This window comes from Lates calcarifer, linkage group LG6, assembly GCF_001640805.2.
Source record: "Lates calcarifer isolate ASB-BC8 linkage group LG6, TLL_Latcal_v3, whole genome shotgun sequence".
NCBI classification, from domain to species: domain Eukaryota; kingdom Metazoa; phylum Chordata; class Actinopteri; family Centropomidae; genus Lates; species Lates calcarifer.
Genome location: NC_066838.1, coordinates 11694706 through 11718474, shown reverse-complemented (window position 1 = coordinate 11718474; position 23769 = coordinate 11694706). Strand labels below are relative to the sequence as shown.

General features: G+C 42.9%; 1 protein-coding gene across 1 annotated transcript in view; it reads left to right on the top strand.

The window, feature by feature from the left end:
* Positions 1–520: 520 nt before the first annotated feature.
* samd11 (sterile alpha motif domain containing 11) overlaps positions 521–23769 on the top strand; it is an 82772-nt gene continuing 59523 nt past the window's right edge. The window contains exons 1-3 of the mRNA XM_051071182.1: positions 521–640; positions 3185–3307; positions 22421–22511. The gene's annotated coding sequence lies outside the window, so the exon portion shown is untranslated. The remainder of the gene's footprint in view (positions 641–3184; positions 3308–22420; positions 22512–23769) is intronic.

Sequence of the window (23769 nt, the reverse complement as noted above, 5' to 3'; positions counted from 1 at the left end):
ATTAAGAGTAATCACTTTTAGTTGCAAATGATATTCATTAACAATGTCCTGAAACATTTTTCCTCAGAATGCATTTCCAAATTCTCCATCATATTGGCATAAACTTCAGCCAGAAAATTTACTTATCTACCATAGTATAATGTTAAAAATGATCCTACCAAACAATAGTATATGGAGTAACCAATACAAGCGCATTGTATTTGTATTTCAGGCGCGTTACAGCTATAGTGCCATCTGAGCTACTTAATCCATGGAAGATGGATATTGATTTTTTTTTATTATTATTATTTTTTTAAGGATTTGAATACTTATTTGGAAACATTTTGGTTGAAAATTAATTTTCAGAATAAGACCGATTTGACATTTAAAAATAAATAATTTGCTTAGGCAAAAATCGCTATTAAAATTTTCAGGGCCAGCAACATCAGTTGCGTGTGTGACATGTTCTCATTTGTCTCATATGTTATAAAATACATATTTTTACATTGAAAGCTAGCCGGAAGTGGGCTTCACTGAGTTAAAGATGGCGGTGATGGAGAGGTAGACTATCACCTGCAACAATATCAATCCCAACAGGTGCATACAGTTCCCATTTCAAACGGCTGAATGAAAACAATGAATTGCAGTTTGTCAACAGTCGGTAAGTAACGACTCTAACCAAGAGCATCCACTGAGAAACTATAGTCACACTGTCCAACATGAAGGAGAGAAGTTACTCAAACCCCTTAACTAGTTTGGTTAACCGAATAACTTGTTTTTACTTCTCTAACTCGGCTGTGTTAACTGCGATTAAGAGAGTAAATTCGCAAAACAAATATTTGCCTACAATATTTGAGTAAACGTGGCACAGTCACAGTTCACCGTGGGTAAACTTTCACCGGTTAAGCTGGCTGAAATCCTGCCTCTGAAAACAAATGGTTGGAAAATGCGTTTAATTCGTTTAAAGTCGGTTACGACTCGGTTTGAAATAAAGTCGTACGTCTCAGTTGCTTTCAGTTTCCATGAAAGTATTATAACTGGCCTGCAAGGTTTTGTAATTTAATTTAATCTACCTCCTGATACATGTTGTATTTATACAGTGGGCCTATGATTTACAAATATAGTAACATCACTGGTTTCATGTGCATATTACTTGTTTACATATTCTTCTTAAACCTTCACAACATACAGTACTGTGCAAACGTTGGAGACACTTCACATGTTTAGATTCTGATCAATCAACACAATCAGGTTGACTGGTCCTTTAGTCACTCTGCAGCAGGACAATGAGCACATACACCCAACCATAAGGAACTATATTCAGAGACATGAAGAACAAGGAGTCCTGTAACAGATGCTCCGCTCCCACAGAGCCCTGATCTCACCATCATGGAGATCTGAGATTACATGAAGAAGAACAGAGGCAAGTTGTCCAACAACCTATCTCCAAAGTATCCTGAAAAAACGATGCACATTTTTACTATCACTGCACTTGTATGGAGTTAATTTATGAAAAAAAAAGCTGTTCATGCCATTATATTTGAAAACATCCTCACTTTACTCTTAGTGCTTCAAACTTTTGCACAGTCCTGTATATCAGCAAACACACATCAACCAGCTAACCCACATTATCTAGCTGTCCCATTTAAACATGCATAACATCAAGCAGTGAAAAAAGCAGCTTGCCAGTTTAGATACTATCTGGTTGAGCCTTGAGTAGTAAGATTTAGCTGTTTAAATTTGATACACTCTCCATGAGGTGGCTGTTTTTGTGAAAAGCAGGGCAGAGAAGCCTGCAACTATATTAGTGGTGATGTTTGAGTCCTTGGGGACGACCCTGAAGAAGGCCATCAGAGGATGGAGGTCAATGACCCTTACATGTACATTTAAAGGGGTATCAAAAACCCTGATCCAGGAATATTTCAGTGGTGTACAGGAAAAAAAAGTTTTGGCAATTTACTACTGCTCAGTTGGAGCCTGTAAGTACTGTAGTAGCTCAGGCCTGATGCATATTGATGAGGAATAAACCAGACCATTTGCTATCTGCCAAGATATTTATGATTCTTTATTTCTGAGTCCATTTCCTCTTCCTATTGCAGCTTAATGTGATATAAGGAAGGAGATACAGCTGCATGGAGAGCCCTGTATATAATAGAAAATATATTCCTATATTATGTATATTATAGTCTGTTAATCTATTACGGTGTATATTTCTACATTTGAATCTACTGTAAAGGTTTTTCATCCATAGTCATGAATATATATTGTTAATTAATTATTGATAATAATAATTGTGACATTAAAAACTCACCATTAAAGATCACCATTAAAGAACTACTGTACATTCTCTAAGTGACAACTGGGAGATGAGACTTCTGTCTCTCTCCACAAGATGGAGGTGTAACCAAATATTTTTGTCCCTGGTGTGCTGGAGCTTGTTGCACTTCAGTGTCGATAAGAAGCAGGAGACACTCAAGCCAGGATTATAGTAGACTGTAGGTGGTGCTAGTGAATTATTGTCTTAGCAAAGATTTTCTACACGGCATAATTTGAGGTTTCAGCGATGAATAAGCAAAAAATCTTTAATGCTTGAAATGTAAATTTATTGGAGCGATTTATTTTCATCAACACCTCCATCATCAATGTGCTTCATGTTTTATTGCGGTGGCACAATAGTAAGTTAAATTGTTATTAAGGGTCAAATTCAGTCTCGTACATGGTAACTGTACTGAACTCTGACTGGCAGTTAGTTTCACTTCTCCCACCCACGTGATGAAGCTTAAACATGATTTGAATTGATGGGTTTCAATTCAAACTCAAAGCAACTCAATTCAGCAAGTCCATTGTGGTCCTTTTTAACAGAATAAAACGAGTCTTTAAATTCAATTTAATCAATGATGGAAAAATATGTCCATGCAATAAAATAAATAATCATCCACGTGCTTCAGACAAATTGTACCAGACTTCCATTGGCTTTCAGAGGTGAATTTCAGTATGGCCACCTCACAGTCATGTGGCCAAATCACAAAGTATCATCACTATGCCCCAAGTAAGATTACAGTAACTTCCACAAATGTTAGACTGCAGGATGAGAGTGGGGCAGTGTGTGTGTTCATGTGTGATGAGTGTTTGGGGGTGGGGGTGGGGGTGGTTCATCATTTTCAGTCATTATAATGAAGTCTCTGGCCTTTCACCTCTCACACAGTTGCTATAAGCATCGCACCTATTCTGCGCTGGTTCAGTGGGAGGAAGGCCAAGCAGATCTGCATCAGACATGACCTGACACCTCAAACACAAAACACATCAGAATCAAGATGGCTTTCATAAGGTACAGTATGCTAGATTTTATTTTACGTGTAGATGTTACCACTAACTTTTGTTTTAACCAGAAGTAATTTAAGACATCAGTCTGACCATCCAGATATACAAGACCATTGCAAAGGAATGTGTGGCCTGCGTATGGCATTTTACAGTCAGTACTACTGAGGGTTTTACGAGAAAGCTAACTGGATAATCCAGACTTATCAGTTAGCATGCCTCAGTTCACTTGATTTGTTTATGAGAAGCAGGCTTCCAGTCATCCAAGGAAGGTTGCTCAAATAACAAGTCTTTGATAACATGCCTGATGCGGAGCAGGCCTAAAGTTGAGATTAACACCATGTATATGTGTTGTTTTATTAAATCTTGACTTTAATCCTTAAATTTTGATTGCAGAAATTTTCATAATTTTCTCTTTTAATTTTTTATCTTTACAACCGACCATTTTGTTACTATCACTCCTATGTGTAAGTCGTTTTAAAAAATCTGTCATTCCTAAATTGCTTCTTCAGTCATTAATTAAAAGTATTAAACTTAAACCAGCCCCGTGCTCTCAAAGCAAGTGCGCATTTACATTAAGCTTATTTCAGCTAAATGCCACGCTTGATTGTGTGACTGTAAGTGCTAGGTTTCATTTTTCTGTCTAAAAATAAATGTGGTTGTGCTAATGCCAGTCTGACAATGAAAAACACTCTACTCCAAAGCCATGCTGGCGCCCCCACAGGCAGTGAAGATAATCACACTCCGCAGGAGCAGAGTGGTTTGAAAGAAGCTAATCTCGCACAACTAGATTTGTCTAGGATTGACTGGACTCATTTTTGTGTCGGTTATCTCAGAAAATTCCTGGAAACTGTAGCTTTTTGCTTTAGTTTTCTGTTTGAGTAGAGGCAAGTCTCCTTCTTTGGTGATGACTAGCACCAGGATCTGCCCTCACCTCTCCTGAGTGTAATTTTCTCCCCACATAAGAGCAGAACCAAATGACTGGCCGACCATCGGTGTCTACAGAGCCCTGCGGTCTCGCTATCAGCTAAAAAGTTTAAGAAATAGAAACTACACAAAAGTAAAAAGTAATACAGAAATATACTCAGGTGATTTAGCTTCAGCCATTTTCTTTCCTATCTTGATAATGAATACTAAAATGCAGGTGCAGTGTTTTTGTAGCTCATTGTATACATTGCTGTTGATGGGGCCCTGTGGTACCTTAAACCACAGCTAACAGGAGGCCTTAAGCCACCCAATATCTGAAATAACCCTAGTAGAATAATACAGATCTGGCAATAATATTGATCTTTTGTATGGTATCAGCTTTTTCTTCTTTCACTGCAGGTTATCTGATCACTGTTATTGTTTTGTTGTATTTCCCCAATTAGCTGCGTGGGTTTGAGGATGGGATGTGTGCTCCGGTGTGTGTGCCCTTGTGTAAATTAGGCTGTTTTTATGCCAGTGTATGCATGCTGCCATACATTGTAGTGTGTTGCTCATGTGTAAACAAGTGCGTGCTTGTGTGTTGCGGGTGATGTTGGCTTCCCGAGGCTGATCACCACCCTCTTCCCAGCGTCTTGTTTTTGCCCATCTCTTCTGCCTGTGTGGAAGTTGTGTGGGCACCCTCTGGATTGCCTCACCGCCGAAGCATGCCGGACCCTGTTATCCAGCTATCCATCTGTGTTATTGATTTTTTTCCCTCTTTGTAGAGTTTCATCTTTCCTCCACTTTTCTGTAGAGCGATGGAGAGGGAGGGAGTGCAAGAGAGAAAGGAGGGGCAAGCAAGGGGGCAGAGCAGAGATCTGAGGGCTGGTAGAAGGGGGGGGTGGGGGGGTGGAGGGAGCGTTGGAGGAGCGGAGCAGCAGTGGGGCTTCTGAGGGTAGGGGTGTAAGAGGTTGTGGGGGCTCTCAGCCTGGGCTATGGATGAGCAGAGAGAAAGAGAGAGAGAGAGAGGCTCTCTTGAAGTGTTGGAGCTTTTTTTTTTTCTCTCTCTCTTCGTTTCTCTCCATTCTCATGGGATCACCCTCCCCCTCCCCTCCCCCTCATCTCCTTCCTCCTCCATCCTGCTCTGAGGCGCCTCTGGTACACACGCTCCACTCGCCACCCCCTCCACCCCCTCCTCCCCCTCATCCTCCTCCTCCTCCTCCTCCTCCTCCTCTGCCTCTCGCTCCGTCCGCCTGCCTGCCGTCTCTCCTTCCCGGGGGGCTCGGGCAGTGCTGGCGGCGCAGCCGTGATTTGCAGGAGATTTGTCTAAGTGAGAAGCAATTAGTGCGCCTAAGCACTGCTAATGTATGCATGCTGGGGCCGCCGCCGCCGCCGCCCTCCCGCTTTGGTGGTGCCAGGGCCAGGCCAGGCCGGAGCCCCACTGCCGTTCTCTCTCCCCGTCTCCCCTTTTCTCTTTTCATGTAGAGGTGTCATCTTGCTCTCACTCCCCTTCAGATGACCCAGTCCTCTCTTATTCTATTAGCACAGTAATTAGTCTGCCAATAGTGCTGAAGTTTGTATTGTTATTTACCAAGTCACTTTATTACAAATAAATGTATCAAATGTATGCAACTGTGTATATTACCCTCTCCAGTCTAGAAGCTTCTTGAAAAGGCGGCAGGTTAGAGTGGGGTTGTGAACCTTCTAAATTTCACCGCATGGAGGTGAGTTCTTTCCCTCATCTTCTCCCACTTAAGTTTCCATTGTAGATTTCGAAGGAGGCTTCAGTAAGCCTGGAAATTTAAGTCTGTGAGTGATGGTGAGTGGTAGCATAATTTGAGTGCAGTAATCCATCCACACACTAGAGCACACACTCAAATGAACACACATCACAAACACACATGCACAACAAAGTGGAACAGTGGTGGGTGGTAGGATTCCCTTTGAAACCTGTGGTGTAGAAAGGCTTGTTTGCAGGCGTGCATGCATGAGGGACGTTCTGCATGGTGCGACTCCCCAGCTACTTGAAGATGAACTTTGCCCTTTTCTACACATTCACTCTCTCTTACTCAGACAAAAACAAGATTAAGTCTGCTCATCTTTACGCCGCGCTGACTGCCTTCCAAGCGGAGGCCTACACGGACTGTGGGTGGTTTTGGAGCGAGGTGCTCGTTAATTAAAGATAGGCTAATTACTGGTGCTTCTTAGCCATGGCTTTTGCGGCGCTGATAAGAGGATAATCCTGGAGAGAAAAGCGGAGATCGAAGTGGTCCCCGGTAGACCAGGCCTCCTGCTCGTCTGGGCCGGAAGAAAACGCATCCCCACCCCTCCAACCCCCCGTGCTGTCTCTGCTTCTTTAAAGAGCAGGACTCACAACCAGAGAGTATAGAATATTCAAGGAGGCTGCACTTCAGCAGGAGGAAACCTACATAAAAGGCTCAAAGACATTAGCCATTGCTTGTTAGGCTGGGGGTTTCTAAGGCTTTTAAAAAAAAAGCTGCATTCACTGGTGTAGCTGACTTTGGCTTAGAAAAAGCACAACACTGCGTTGTAATATTAACAGTGACTTTTTTAATCCTTGCATAGAAATTCTAGTCACTTTTTCCCTCTCTGGGGAAAAACATGGGCAGATATAGCTACAGAATTGGGGATATGGGATTTAGTGCCTTGCTCAAACACACTTCAGCAGGGTGGATGTGTGCCTCTTTGGATACTTGTTTATTGTCATATAATCAAGATCCTCCCCCCTCATTCCAAATACACAATAAACGCAGACATGTAAATAATCACATTTACAATCCACCTCACGCTCACATGACTGTAAGGTTGCATGACCCGACTATCATTCACGTGTCTCTAACCCATATTTTGTCATGGGGAGTTAGCCATTAGCACTTGCTGGGCTGTTCCCATATGCCGGGCCTCCACAGATCTATAATTCAAGGGTGGCAGATGTCCCCACGCATTATTCATGAGTACCGTTCCATGCCGACCTAGCGAGCAAGCCAGCGGCAGAACCGTCACAAAGTCCTTGCATATAGAGGGTCTCCTCCATGTTGACCTGCAAGTACACCTTCCCTGCAACTCCCCACTTGCAAATGAGCCACAGCAAGCTTTTTCAGAGATGAAGAGTTGCAAGTTTCTCTCTGAGAGGACAGACCAGATCATGGGATTCTCAAGGCACATAGATGTCATAGTAGATGACATAGATGTCTGTATAATTCTGATAGTCATGAAACATAAGATAACATAAGATGGTCCACTCCTTCGATATTTGTCCCTTTCACACCCCACAACTTTATGGAAATGTGATACTACGTCACTGGAATGTCCCATTTAAAGGTCATCAAAATGACACAAAACAAAACCTATTTTTCACATACCTCTTGTGTTCAGCCGTGCGGATAGTTCTGATATTATTTGTCCTGGTTTTGAGGTATCTTTCACTTTCTGCTGCAATTCAGTAGATTGGTGGTGAATATAATTATTAGTTTGCGGTGCCCACAACGTTGAAAAATTGCAATTACAAAATTTGGTGGCAACATGCCTTTCCAGAAATTATGTCCCTGATAAACAGATATCAACAGTTTCCATAGAGATTGTTTTTTTCAGCAGACAGTAGCTCCAGTGACAGCTGTTGACAGCGAGGTCTGTAAATTATCTAGAGTCGCTAGGACATTGGATCTCATGTCTTGTCCTAAAATTCTCTTAATTTTTGTGGCTTGTTCGTGTGAGTGCTCCAAGTTAGATGCACCAAACTGTCTTGACTTGATTTGTTTCAGACTAATGAATACTTCCTGTTCATGAGGAGGTTGACGCTAAAAGAATTTCAAGTCTGCTGTCAGGAATCGGCAAACAAAAACAACTAATTCAGCAGGGTCATATTAAAGGACCCATGACAATTAGAAAATGTTAATACATCTGTCATTGTTGTATCATCACTATAATGTGACAGAAATAAAGAGGGAGTGGTTTAGGCTATTTGAAGTTAGATGCCAAAAAATGTTTCTCTAAAGCAAAAGTGGTTCATGACAGCAACAATAGTCACTGAGGTTTAGGCGAGTAGGTGGTGTTACACCGTCTGGTGTTACAATCGAGGATGATACTGGACAGCGACCTGCATAGAGACCCTGAGGCAGCTGTGAGAGAATTTTTGAAACAACTTCTGAAATGTATAAGCTTCTGTGCCACTGAAAATACTAAAATATATTTAAAAAAACAGAACATTGTGCGTTAAGTTTGTTAGATAGACATATTTTAAATTATTTATTTATTTGGGGAACGCCCAGCTAAAACTAAATTTAATCCAACACTTGTGGAATCAAACCATGAATAATATTCAGTTTGTGTTGAAGCTGTTTTAGAGAGGTGTTGATACAAGTGTATGATCATTTTGGAGGTTTAACTGTGTTGTGTTATATAAAGATTTGTGTCTGTTACTTGTTACCTACCCTCATTGTTTTGTTGGGGTGAACAAAATAACAGGAACACCTGTCAACGTAACGCAGTTCACTTCAAGAGCACCACAAACTACATCATACAGTTGAAGCAACACCTCTTCAACACACTTTAAACAAAAACTAAGCATGGAAACCTTCATGAAGGATTTATCGTAGAACTGTTATTTTAGACCGCATTATATTTAAATAGATCTATCTGTTCGTGACTTGTATGACACGTGAATTAATTTTACTGGAAAATCAGAAGGGTGAGAAAATTGGTTGAAACCACAAATTCTCATAAATCCCATGTACCACTTAAGACTGTTTTCTGAATCTGTATTACTGGTTCTTGCACGAGGCCCACTGTCTCTTAAAATGCAGTAAAATTTCACTCACCTCTTCATTTGAGCGGCAGCAAAAATCATTCATTGATATCTCAAAAGAGAAATAAAACTCAAACTATTTGCTTTGGTAGACACACAGGTAAGCAAGAACATTTGTCTCTTTGTAATTTGGGTTTTAAAACTGCTCATCTCCTCTTATTACACTTGAGACTGTGTAATGGAGTATTCTTGGAGCTTTGGAACAGAGGGAGAGGTCAGAATTTGAGTGAGTGCATGCATGAGTGTGAAGCGTCTACACTGTAAATCACACCTACATACCTGGAGGAGACAGCAGCGTTGTGTGCCGATACCCTCAAAGAGTGGGAGATAAAACACGCACAGAGACACACACACACACACACACACACACACACACACACACAGGCACCCAAGATCACAAGCAGCCGCCAGCGCCAAGCCTGGCCGGCGCTGAACCGGCAACCTGATACCTCCTCCGGAGCCCTGCGGAGGGGGAGAGTGGGTGTGGGAGAGAAGCTTCCATGAAGTCTGTCCCGCCGGTCGGCCGTAACCTGAGCTCCCAGCAGACAGCCGCGGTGCCTCGCAGTCAGGCACGGAGGAGCATGCGAGTGTGTGTGTGTCTGTTTCTGTTTCTGTTTGTGTGTGTGTGTGTGTGTGTGTGTGTGTGTGTGTGTGTGTGTGTGTTTTGAGATGGGATGGGTGACATGCTGCCACACGCTTGTTACCACGCTTGGGATCAGGCCTATGTGCTTGTGTAGATTACAAACACACACACACACACCAACACGAAGACCTCCCTTGATTTTCTGTCTTTCCCACAACTTCACACATACATCCCCTAAACCACTCTAAAATTCCTTTCCACAACGTGTTAATACATCAAAATTTTTTTTACTGTGACCCTTCCTCTCCCTGAAATTGATACAGATGACGAGATGACGGGACCTTTGTCACCGAGTCACTGAGCTTTTCTCTCCTCCAGGCTTTAGACTTTTCTCCAATATCTCTGTCCTCTTTACCGTTTGTGAGCTTCCAACGTGACCATCATCCAAAACATGCAAGACGTCAGCGAGCAGAAAACTGCCTTCAGCTGCCATATTGCTTGCTGTCGCTGCCAGGGTGCTGCCCTTTACGGATGTGAGCGCAGTGTGTGTGGTTGGGGAGCGGGATTGGAGGAGCAGGACAAGTGGGGTGGGTTGGGGGGGTTAGACGTGCTTGTCTCTGGGCTGGCAGAGGGACAGGAGCCCTTTGTGCGGTTGCAGTGGTTGAGGAGGTTAACTGAGCCACAGCAGAGCCAAGACGCTGCCTGGGATATTGACAGGTTGGAACCTGAGGGCTCCTGCAGGATAGGAACACACTGCCAGAGGGTTGGTTACCACCACCGCCTGCCTGCCTTGGAGGGAGGGAGGGGTGGGGAGGAGAGAGGAGAGAAGGATAAAGGGAGGAGTTGGAGGAAAAGATGGAAAGGGTGGGGGAAGGCAGGAATCTGAGATTTCTTCTGCCAAAATGGCAAACAAAAAAAAAAAATGGATTATGGGAAGGGCATAACATTAGAGTGATTGGGATGGGCGATATGGCTACATTGATTGTCACAATATTAGTAAGAATATTTTTCTAATAGCTATGCACACTCACCAAGCATTTTATTAGGAACACCTGTGTACCTGCTTTTTCATGCAATTATCCGATCAGCCAATCATGTGGCAGCAGTGCAAAACAGATACAGGTCAGGAGTTTCAGTTACTGTTCTCATCAAACATCCGAATGGAGAAAAATGTGATATCAGTGACTTTGACCGTGGTGTGATTATTGGTGTCAGATGGGCTGGCTTGAGTATTTCTGAAACCAATGATCTCTGGGGATTTTCATGCTCTCTAGAGTTTACTCAGAATGGTGTGAAGAACAAAAAAAACATTTGTTATGCCTTGTTGATGAGAGAGGTCAGAGGAGAATGGCCAGACTGGCTGAAACTGACAGAAAGGCTGCGGTGACTCAGATAACCACTCTTTGCTACTGTGTTGAGCAGTAGAGCATCTCCGAATGAGCAGCATGTTCACTGTTGAGGTGGACGGGCTACAACAGCAGAGGACCACATTGGGTCCCACTCATGTCAGAAATCTGAAGCTGCAGTGGACACAGGCTCACCAAAACTGGACAGTTAAGACTAGAAAAATGGCTTGACAGCCACAGCCTATTTGAGTATTGTTGCTGACCATGTGCATCCCTTAATGCTTGAAGGGAGGCCCAACTCAGTATTAGTGCTCAGTGAGTGTTTAACATACTGCGTGTTAAATTGCATCTAAAATGTTTATTGCGTCGACTGTAATGCTTTATGTCAGGCAAAGCTCTTTGAATATTATGAACAAAACCTTTGGTATCTCATTTGTTCATTTTTAACCACGGGTTAGTTTAAATTATAAATTTGTACCACAAACTTTTGTTAAGCAATAACACAGTTGGGTCATGTAATAACTGAAGTCAATAACAATAATTTTGAATAACCACTAAACCCTAGAGAATGATGCAAAAGAAGAGTGAATATGAAAAACATAGCTTATGCCAAGCATAACATCATAATTGGAAGCTTTAGTTGAAGGATTTGCTGTGGTTCCACCATCTTTTTGGAGCTCCACTTTGCTGCTTTCACTCTGTAAGGAGCTGACTATATGGTGTGTGTGGTTCAGGGTCATTTGCCATGGTAACGGTGGACGAGGTCAGAAGGTGATTGGCTTAGCTGAGGAGGGCGCTGGCGGCTGTTTGTTGATTCTCTGATAGGGGTGACCTACCCCTGACCTCCACACAAATCAATACTGCCTCCTTAAACTTTCATTTGTCCTCGTTTGCTCATGCTCACCCCCGATTGGGAGCAATTAAAGTTGGGCTTTTAGGGTCTTAAAAAAAGCCAAAGTTTTTAGCCTAAATCGAATTTGGAGAGAGATGTGTTTATGCATTATTATTCCCTATTAGTTTTAAGAAATGCATTATTACATTATTGTATTAAATGTTTTTGTTATAAAACACTCATACATGATCAAATTGTATAGATTTGCTGTGTGTCAATAATTCAGGCCTATAGCACACCACAGATAAGTTCAGATATGAACTAGCATGGGTTTTGTATTGAAGTAGGTGAATACGACGTTGGTAAATTTCCAGTCACATATGATTTCAGAGAATATGCTTTGTACTGTGTTTATAGAGAATCTGCGTGGTGTAGGGAGTCCCTCCAACGCAGGAAAGCCTTTGAGAAGCTCCTTCCTGTCTCTTCACCTCCTCTTCGTTGCACTTTTGTTTCTCTCTCTCCTCTCACCCCCTCATTCTCACTTTCACTACCCGTAATCCCCGGTGTGGCCTACAAGGTTATGTGTACTTCTGCAGAACAGCAGGGCTGTGTGGGCTCATGTTTTTTGTTTCTTTTTCTTTTTTTGGTTTTCTTGGGTACCTCTCATATCTATGTCTCCATTCTGGGGTCACCCTTTTCCACTCCCCCACACAGGGAATCACCTCACTGAAAGGCGTTGTGGTTGATTTAGTGGGTGGCAGCACTGAAACGTTACAGTCCTCCACAGAGTGAGTGACATGACCTGCTGTGCTGTTAGTTACTAAAATTGACAGGTCACAATATAGTGAATGCCTCAGAGCATCCTTATTACTGTGTATCAGACTCAGGCTTCAGTACTTTCTTGCCATATCAACATGGATGGCAGCTAATTTGCCTCAGTGCAGCTCAGGTACAAAATGTAAACAGTAGCAGACATTTGCTGTACTGTTTTTCGTATGTCAAAAAAGTACAAAATCTAAATCTCTTTTTTTGTTTTTTGTTTTCTTTTTGCTTAATGTAAGGTGATGGTATTGATGCAAAGGTTTGGGTAAATTATTGGACACAGTTTCAGCTTAGTTTATGTGGGTAAAGATGTCTGGAGTCCAAGCATTTCCTGTGAGAATAGACTCCATTATGGACAATTTTAAGGTGGTAAACAATCTTAGTCTCTTCTTTTTCAATATTGTCTTCCTTTGCACATGAAGCAGTCAACTGTTTCACAAAAAATTATAATCAAAAAATTTAAAATAAAACAAAAATATAAGTCCTTTCATCAGTACCTGTTTACTTCCATCTATAAATAAACTTTATTGGTAAAGGACTCTTCAAAAACAGAGTGCTATTAAATATAGGAAAAAAAACAAGACCTAATCTATTATAAACACACACTGTAGGAGTAATAAAAGTGGATAAAGATAAAACTATCACAAAATGGAATGGAAAATGCCAAAATGCCTTGACATAATAGATCAGTATCTGAATTTCAGACCAGAGATCTGCCATGTTAAAACGATTACCTGATAAATTCAGCTTTTCTTTAATTTCTGTCTTTTTAAAGGTTTATTCTTGACCGACAGTAGCAGAAGACTCAAAGTTTCCAGCTGAATTTAGAATTCAAAACAGTGCTTGAGACCTACAATGTTAACAGGGACAGTAGTATAACTATAAATATGTTCCAGTACATTTCATGATGTTTTTTATCCCTGCATATTCGTTGCAGTTGAAGATAAAAAATAGATACCAAACTGAAAATTTGACCAACATAAACAGACATCACACAGTGTAGCTATCCACTTGACAAACTGAATTGCAATTTAGTATTTTTTTTAATATTATGGCCTACATTGATAAAATAGAGCTTTTTCACAGCAGCCATTTTGACTTGTCATGGCAAGAACATTACAGGTTTAATTAATAACGCCAGTAACCGCATTCCATTTAGCTGACGCAGTTTCAGGGTCCTGGTGTCGTGCATGCTGGCTCACTGTCATGGCTTGCTGGTTCACTGATGGACCAGAGCCACTATGAATGCTGTTAGTAACACCTGTTCTTTTCCTGCTATGATAACATGTCTGCGTAGTATACTAAGTGATAACAAAACCAACCAGGGTAAAATCACTTCTCAAGTCACATCTCATCTTTGAGTGATTTTCATTTATTTCTCTTAAAGATATGGTTGGTTTTCACTTTTCCCTGCACACGTGCCTTCCTGTGAATTTTGGCATTGGGGTTTCCTGGGTATGTTCAGTCATTATGGCCAGTCATCTCCCAGCTCTCGCTTTACTTGCTAACAAAACGGGCTGAAGCTGCTGGAGTAAAACACATCACTTCCTCTTTGCTGGAGCATTTACACATGGAAATAGTGGCTATTAATTATAGAATTTATAATAGGTTTCATGACCTGAGTACCACTCACTTCTCTGTTATATAAATATGCGATTGCATCAAAACAGAAATTTATTTGGAAATGTCACAGAGTATTAGTGTAACTCTAGTTATGATGTCACCGCCCCCATGTTTTGTCTTCCTAATATCTCTATCATACTGAATGAAACCTCTGAGAAGCTTCTTAGCAACACTAAAACTACTGGTATGAATAAATATCAGTACACGGTTTCATCCTCCTCTGGCCCATTTCAGCTCTCAGCAGACGTGTGGTTGACTGTGTATTTGTGTGTGAGTTACAGTATATTATCTCCAGAGAGTTTGGCTGTCGTGGCGTTGGGAGGGCTGCGTCGTGGCCGTGGCTGCGTGGAGCAACAGCAGCAGCAGCAGCAGCAGCACAGGAAACGCGTCAAAGCGCTGAGAGCTAACTGGAACCAGATGTTTGAGGCTACCGGCCGGGGGATTCTCACCGTGGAACAAGAGCGTCAGCGGGGGAAGTTCACTTCCCCCTGACTGTCTTGCTGTCTTCTCTGTCTGTCTGTATCTGTGAATCTTTTGTCTTTGGGTTATTTCCTTCTTTCTCGCTGTCAAAACTACCTGATGTATTAGATGAATGAGGTTAAGGCAGCTGAAAGACACCGCAGCAGGGGACGAATAAAACAGTCATTCAACTGAGAAGGATTTTTAAATTTAATTTTTCTCCTTTTGCACATCATGCATAGACAAAGATGTGCACCATTACAAATATGCAATCATATCCCTTGTAGTTGTTGGTTTGGTTTAAAACGAATGTAACTCATAGCTCATCTCACACAACTTTACTGATACAACCCAGTGTACTCTGCCGTCACTCCTTTTACTACCCCATCTCTTTGAAGCTCTCCAGAGTGGGAGATGGAGCTGGCCTGCTTTCTATGCCTGGGAGCATTGCCTGCCCTCCTCCGCTTCACTGCCCCTTGACTTTCTCTCGCATATACACACACACATGCGCATTTAAGCACACGTGCACAAACACTGAGACATACTCTTAACTTATTCACTCATGCACAGAAATCATACATGGCACATGCTGTACACATGACGACCCCATGCATCGCTGACGCCGTTATGTGCATGACTCCAGCTGAGCCCCTCAGTCTACCCGTGGCTTCTGAAGCCTCGCCTCAATCTTACCCCAGTGTCTTTGCCATTGGCGGATCCACTAACACAGGCCACTAGGCGACAGGAATAATGCACACCCACACACCCTCCTGCGGTGACAAGTGTTCTATAATTTCAACTTCCAACTGATAGAAAGAGTGACAAACAACAACGACGTGGGTGTGACTCTGAAACAGGACAACGACTACAGGCTATGATAAACGTTGGCTAGAGTGTGTTGCGATTGTGCTTGTGTGTGTGGATGCCTGTCAATTATTGGCACTGAGATTAATACTCCATCGATGTTTGGTCAGAGCTATTTTCTTTTTCTTTGCTGCTTGGAGGTGAATCGGCACAGCCTGAAGGTCCTGGATAGCTCTGGGTGAGAGCGGCTTTCAGCAGGCTGTTAGTCTTATCATCACACACACGCACACACACACGCAGACACACACTATCCCCTCTGACCCAGGCCGTTTCCTGCCCCCGGCTGATCTATTGGCTGATGCCTGCCCTGTGACTGCAGAGAAAGAGAGAAAAAGAGGGAGGGGAAAGAAAAGTGTGTGTTCGTGCATGTGTGCTCGCGGCCTGTCCCAGCAAATCGATATCTGTCTCGTATCCGTGAGCTGTGCCTGACCCCTGGCTGACCTTGCTCAGCATTGGCGGTTGGAGTTCGTTTTTTTTTTTTTTTTTTTTGTTGGGGTCTGAAAACGTGAGAGGCACATCGAGTTTTACCCCCTCGCTAATAGAGGTCTGGGGCCGTGGAAAAGTGTGAAAAGTCCTGACTTAAATGTGCCAGTCTGAAGAGGCAGAAACAACGTACCTGAGAAATGGTGAAATAACAGGAAATACTTGGCGTAGTAGCTGATGATTTTACAGTTGGTCAAAGTATAGTTGAAAGTATTAGCCTGGAGATTAGTCCGACATGATTATCAGCTACAATGATAGAGAGACTGTGGTTTTAAAGTTAGCAGTGGAATCATCATTGTGTCTATCTTGGAAAAAGGCAGAAAAAGTTTACTGCAGTTTTTACTTTAAATTTTGTATGTGGATGATCTTGGTGTGCTCATGGCTGTGTGTGCATGCATACGCACATGTGCCTGTATGTTTGAGACCAACACAGAACTTGCCTTGACGTTAGTTTGCTAGTTGGACTCAGCCTTGCGTGTTGTTGGTGTGTGCTGATAGAGGCTCCAGCTCCCGGGCTGAGCGGGGCTGCGGGTGCTAGCCGCCGCCGGCACTAATTGAACCCTGCCGCTAAGGTAAGGGGGGAGGAGGAGGCTGTCAGCAAGGGAGAGAAAAGGGGAAAAAAAAGAAGGAAGAAAAAAATAGCGTGGTGAGGGCGAAGTGCCCCTGGGGGGTTGGGTCCCTGCCTGCCTGCCTGCCTGCCTGCCTTTCGTTCTCCAGCTCCTTCCCCCCTCCTCGTCTAAATAGCCGTGCCGGCGCTCCAGGGCTTCCTGCGCCTTATCTGCTGATAATTGGGCACTGGAGCTCCACAGCTCGCTTATGAAATATAGATTCCTGACGGAGGGGAAGGATGGCGGGGGGGAGGAGGTAAGGTGGTGGAGGGAGTGTGCAGGCAGAGAAAAGCCCCCGGTCGTATCAGAGAGCGTGGAGCCTTGTGGGCTCCGCAGTGTTGCTCTGGCTCGTTTAGCAAACACAGCCCCAATAGTTAGGGCGAAGGCCTCTGTGCTGAGCAGCCCACACTGTCACAGACAATTGAAAAACAATGCTTTGTTCCTATTGTTCATTGCACCCACAGTGTTCAAACAGCTATAAATTGCGGGGGTGAATGCTTGTTGTGTAGTGTGTCACAGAGCATGTGAAATCTTCCAAGCAATTTCAAACACGTTGCGGAGAATCGGTCCGTATGTAACGCAACGTTCACCACTCAACAGTTCCTGCTCACAGTGCTTCACCGAGAGTGTTTACATATTCAGTTCTGGACATCGTGTGAATGAGCAGCCTACGTAGTTACGGTGTCGTTAAAGCATGTCCTGATGAGGGTATGTTATGAAACTCAGTATTCCTCTGTGTATGAATGGAAGAGGATGTTATTTTCCTGCAGCGAGGTAGGGATCCTATCTGCAGTCTCAGGGGGAACGTTATTGGATCGCAACATGGAGACCAAATCCCAGCGAGAGAATAGCAGGGAATACTCTGCTGGGTGCTCAACACAACGTGGATCCTTCTTATCCATGGCTACTTTTGCTTGTAGCTTTGAGCAGGGTTGTTCATTTAGGGTTTCATTTCATAACCTAATCTATTTAAGAAAGATTTAATTACCTGAAAAATAAATGACTCTCTCTGTAAAAATGAACTATTCTATCAGCAAATGTCCTGTAATGTGCTTAGCTGTCATGCCTGAAGTCAGTGGGAGTGTGTATCTCTGAAATGTCTTATTTTAGACATGTAGTTGCAGTTGTAAACTTGAAAGTGCAGAAAATGGTCTCAACCGATTCCAGTTCTTCTTTAACCAGATTAGCATCGCTACATTTACAGTAATCATTTAAAGGGGTATTAGCTTTAACAGCACAGAATGTATCGCATCAAAACATTGTTCTTCCTTGTGCTTTTTCTTCAGGCCGATTTTACCCAGTCTTCAAATTCACACACACTCAGACAGGTCTGTGCTTGTCCTAGTTATCCTGTGAGCGATTGGGTTAATGAATGAGGAGCTACCTGTTTGACTGTGGGAGGTGGAGAGGAAGGGGGTTGAGGTTAAAAAAAAAAAAGGCTGAATGGCAGACTCTTTAACATTAATAAGTTTACGCAGCTCTGTGGTCCTTAGAATATAGTGGGGTACATACAGGTTATGTAGCAACCAGCACATGAAGTTTTCTTATACTTACAGGGCAATGTTGCACACTTTTTGTTTTGAGGCAGTCAGGAAAAGAAACAAAACAACAAATGGGCCGGGCTATAGCAGTCTCAGGAGTGATTCCCCTCTGTAGCCTTACCTCTGTGTATTTCACATTATTTTTTAAACAATTCCAGCTCACATCTAAATTGTGGCCAAAAGTCAGAGAACCCTATACCCTGAGTAATGGCTCCATCATCATGTTGACCAAAGCTACCACAGGAGCCAACACAATAAGTCACCTGTTACATGTTTTCCCCCTAAACCACCTTTATTTACGGGACACAAATACCAGTGCTGGGTTACGCATTGATCTTGGCACGGACACACCGCACTCCCTGTTTCATTTTCCCTGGACCACCAGGGCCCTATTGGTCAATAGCAATTGCAATTCCCTGCACTGTTTCAATTACAATTAGCATGGAGGCCCAGCGGCTGATTTATGGCCTTGTTTTCCTTCCCGTGCTCTCACCCGTGCATTAATCACCCCCACGCCGGGCTGTGTGATCCTCACTTCATCTACCTGCCACGGCAGCCGCCCTGCTGTGCATTCCTGGATCCCCTTCTCCTCCTCCTTTTCTCCCTTACTCCCGTCCTCTTTCCCTCTAACCACGGGAAACAGTGGGTCTCCTTAACTCGCACTTAATACAGACCAGGGAGCAGGGCTACACTCAACTCAGTGCCGGGGCATCTGATTGGCACTCATTTGTTATGTGTAATAAGCAGATGTTCCCAGGGAAGAAGACATGAAAAGTTGTGGTTTCCTTCGGGAACATCAAAATGAACTCAGTACAGTATAATTGGATTTCTTGAATTTAATCCTGAGGAATGCAGAATTTAAAAATGTCCTCAGTCTTTGCAAACACACATGCAGAACACAGGCCTATAAAATTACATATATCAAATCCCATGATATCATCTGACTTATGCTCATGGTAAATAATGACAGGATATACATGCCCATTACATATGGATCATGTGTTGCAGCTCTGAACTCTGGTTTGGAAGTTTTCTCTCTTGACTGGGAAGTAACGGTATAACCGTCAGAAACTCTCATCCGTCAGTTGACATTTGGTTACCATCAGGCTGCGATTAACAGGCCTATTTTGGATAGTCTGGAAACTGTTTGGGACAGAGCAGTGTCTCTCCACTCCTCCTGTGCTGTGTCGGAGGCTGAGTCATCCGGGGCCAGACGTTTCCACTGGGACAATGTACCAATCCCTGGTGGCCACACTCAGACTTGTTTATACGGCCCCGTCCGCGGCCCCGTGGATCTGGCAGCAGCTCGCTTGCTTCCAACCTCTGTCCACTTCCCTGTTCCTTCACCCCTTTGACGTTGTACCTCAAATGCTTGGTGTGTGTTTGTGTGGGTCGGGTCGGGTTGAGGGGGGGGTTGTTAGTGACCAAGGCAGTGGTGCCTCTGTGGATTCAGAGGGCCAATAAAAACACAAGGCAGTAGGCTGCTCTGGACAGACTAAACATCTGTGCAGACAACATCCTGAGTGGAGCTTCTCTGAGGGGTGGGTGGTGTGCAAGCATGTGCATCTGCATGTACCTGTCTAAAAACGGATCTCCTCTCTTCCAGAAAAATGGAAGGAAACTTTTCTTGAGACCAGTTAGGTTTGATTCTGATCCAGACCCAGATTGGCTGGCAAACTGTGGTATCACTGACTGTTGAATTTTTAGGGTTTTTATCACTTTATTTATTGCATTCATGCCATGTCAGCAGAATGGGCCTACCATTATTCTGATTTGGGAACTTTCACACATTGCCCCTTAGTCACTCCAGGTAAATGGCAGTAAAGCCTAAATTAGCCATCTTTGTCATGTCATACATACTATATTTATATAGTATATAGTACTTACTAAGCAAATGAAACAAAATTCAGACACTGTATAGCTCCTTTTTAATTTGTTTAGTTGTAATCATGGTAGAACTACATTCTATTTCGATCTAAATTCCAGTTATTGCTGCATGGGAGATATTCTAGCTATCAGGCAACTTGGACTCACAACCAGAAAGCTGATGTGAATGGTTTTCCCAACCTGGCTATAAACAAGGTCAGTTATAAATTTTCAAAGTGATTGTTACTTCATCCCAATTTAAGTAAATGGGAAAACTTTCTGGGCTTATGCTCTGAGTTTAGCATTCAGTTAATTTGGTGGCGTCTTTGAGTCCGGTATCCAGCTCTTCAAATACCAGATGCGATCAGAAAGCTCTAAGACTGCACCTATAGCACTCAAAAACTGTACCTGACTGTTGTGTAGCGATACACCACTCCCAGCACTCTTGTCTCACTTGGAACGCTCCTTGGAAGTCCTGTTCTTTAAGTGCATCAAGCAGTACCTGTGACTTGATTTGGATCTCCTCCACTATGTCAAAGGAAGGAACCAATTCTAGTGAGTAGGTTGGGTGGGGAGTGATGTTTGTGTTGGTGTGGCCAAAAAACCTGCATGTAAAAATGTGCTGTGAGCGAGCATGTTGTTATGATACAGTATCCGATTGCCATTACACCACAGTTCAGGTCGTTTGCACCAAATATCCTCCCTCAGATGCCTCAGAGCGGTGCAGTAGAACTCAGCGTTGACAGTCTGACCCCAGGGGACAAATTCACTGTGCAAATGTCAAATGCTCTTGGTCAAGCTCATGCCCCGATGTGCCTTCTTTGGTCTTGGACACTGCACGTTCTACCACTGCAAAGACTGCTGTTTGGTCTCTGGGTTGCAGCGGTAGTCCCAACTCTTGTCACTCATGATAACTCTCGACGTGAGAGTTAGGTCATCCAACTTCTGCTGCTTCTGCTTCCATGGTGCATTTGCAAAACACGCTAGCAAGTGGTCACAAAAACGTGTGTAACACAGGTCCAGATGTTGATTGCGCTACATGATGTTTCGTACTGACTCACGGAAGTTATTGCTTGCACCTGCTGCATGTGCATTATCATGCCCCGCTCCATTTGTTTGTGACAAGAGTGGTCTCAGAAGTTTTTGATTGCACCTTGTACATCCATGTCATTTGTTTATCCAGTTGAGGACCTGATTTATAGTTAATTATTATTAATAATGTTTTTTCTAGCTGAGTAATAAGTAATTGCAAAGCATAAATAGAACGTTTCAGGTGGCTGGGTTCCTCTGTCACTGTAGCCTGTTTTGACCCCCTCTAACCTCTGACCAGCAGATTGAGGCCGAGAACCATTTCTTAACGAGTCACTTACTCATATTAAATCTTGAGTATTAAATGTTTGTGTGTTTAATGGCCATCAAGCCTTCAGTCATTAATAAATGATTGTTGACCCAGATTTTCTGTGGCTTCTTCTGGAGGTGTGGAGACCAAAGTTAACAACAAGCTACCTTTAAAAGACAAAGCTTTAAAGAGTGCACCAGTTTTTCTCAGTACACTTGTGCACAATTTTTCAACATACTTGGCAGGCAGGTTCATCTTGGAGGACTTGCCACAGTTCTTCTGTGGATTTAGTCTGTCTCAGTGTCTTCTGTCTCCTCATGTAATCCCAGACTGACTCGATGATGTTAAGATCAGGGCTCTGTGGGGGCCAAACCATCTGTTGCAGGACTCCTTGTTCTTGTTGTGTCTGTAGTTCTTTACGACTCTTGGCTGTGTGTTTGGGGTCATTGTCATGCTACAGACTGAATTTGGGACCGATCAGGAACCTCCCTTATGGGTCAGCATAATGGATAAGAATCTAAACATCAGAAGTGTCTAAAACTTTGCACATTTATTTAGTAACATAACTAAATTTCAATAGACTGCAACTTTTGACTCAAATATTTGGGACTTTGCTTCTTGTCATATCTGCTTGTAAAGCTAGGTTATTTATTAATTTCAGTGATTCTGTGGTTCTGAAATCTTAAAACTGTATCCATAAAAATGAATTTAGTTACTTCACTGTAGACCATAAAGTGCAACTGAAAGACCTAGTCTGGTAGGTCTTATTTTGGTCAGTGGGTTTTCTGACACACAAGTGCATATTACTTATGTGTATACTGCTGATGTGAGCCATCCCCAATAAAGTTTACTGTACTTTATAATTGTACACATTGTAAAGTCGTTGTCATATGCCACAAAAGAACATAAATGTCACTGTTCAAAAGCAAAACATGTCTCGCAACCCCTGAAATACAGAAATAAACTAAGCTCTGGAAAATTGTGAATGTTACTGGTTTTGAGACAAGTGTGTTTGTTTTTATGCAGGGATTGTTCCAGCTACTGTTTGGGGCGGTCTATGAAGAAAATAACAGACACAAGGGCTATAACACATTGGAAGCAGTGCATCATACAAGTGGTGAGTGTTTATCCTCTCATTTTTGGGCCTGACCCAAGCAAAAGTTTACTTAAACATTGTTCATCCAGTCGCATCAGGCTGTTTGACTTAGAATTTATTTTTCGGATTCCATCTTGACTTTTCAGGCCCTGTATAATTTGAATACAATTAACTGGACCTGTAAAGAAGTCTATTATTGACCATACAAGTATATATTTTTCTAAAATAGTACCGACCTTTCTAAACAGTTTTCCACGTGTGGTATGTTTTCGTCCCGTGACGTGGTGTTTTCACCTGACCTCCACGTGACCTGAGCAGCCTCTTTTGTTTAACACCTGGATGCTGAGTGAGGAGGTTCAGCCAGTGTCTCCCCTTTCCACACAGGAAGTTAGGATTCCCTGTCTACAAACAACACAGGAATCTGTAGGATAAGCAGAGAAGAGAGGGAGGCAGAGTTAAAACCCAGTCCTCAAACAACACAGGAAGCTGTCGGAGAGGAGAAATTGAGAGAGAGAGAGAGGGAGAGAGAAATGAATGTTGCTTCTCCAGCTTTTGAAGTATTTATGAGGATCTTCCACTAAGAATGAACTTCCCTCTCGCAGACTTGAGAGTCAGCCTAGGTAGAACTTATCTTACCCACTGAACCTGTAAGGTATTCATATTTTGATAACATTAGGGACAGTGAAAAATCGACAAGTAAAATGAGTGTGGAAGTTTTTCTCAGAGTCAGGGCATCCTGGTCAGGGTGGGCAAATACACTCTAATATTGCACTGATCAAACAAAACTACTCCTCCCAGTATGATATTACATTTGTATTATATTATATTTGTATTTTGCTCATATGTCTATCAAACAAATACCCATCCAATCAAATAAACCCTGTATTTGTCTTTAGCTTTTAATTGATTTATCACAACATTTGCCAGTTTCCTTCCCTGCCTCTCACACCTACATATTCTCATTCACAAACACATGAACATGGAGACAAGCATCAGTGCATGCACATGTGTACACGTGCGCACACACACACACACACATTTACACACACACAGAAAAAGCTATCCTGAGAGGGAGTGCTGTATTGGGTTTTCTTCAGGAAGTGCGGCTCCTCCAAAGCTCTGGTCAGATGAAAGGCGAAGAGCTGCATCGATCGGCCCAGAGCGGGGGGTGGTAGAGCGAGTGGTGTGTGTGTGTGTGTGTGTGTGTGTGTGTGTGTGTGTGTGTGTGTGTGTGTAGGGGTTGGTGGGGGGCAGAGCCTGTGGTGTGTCTGCCTGATAC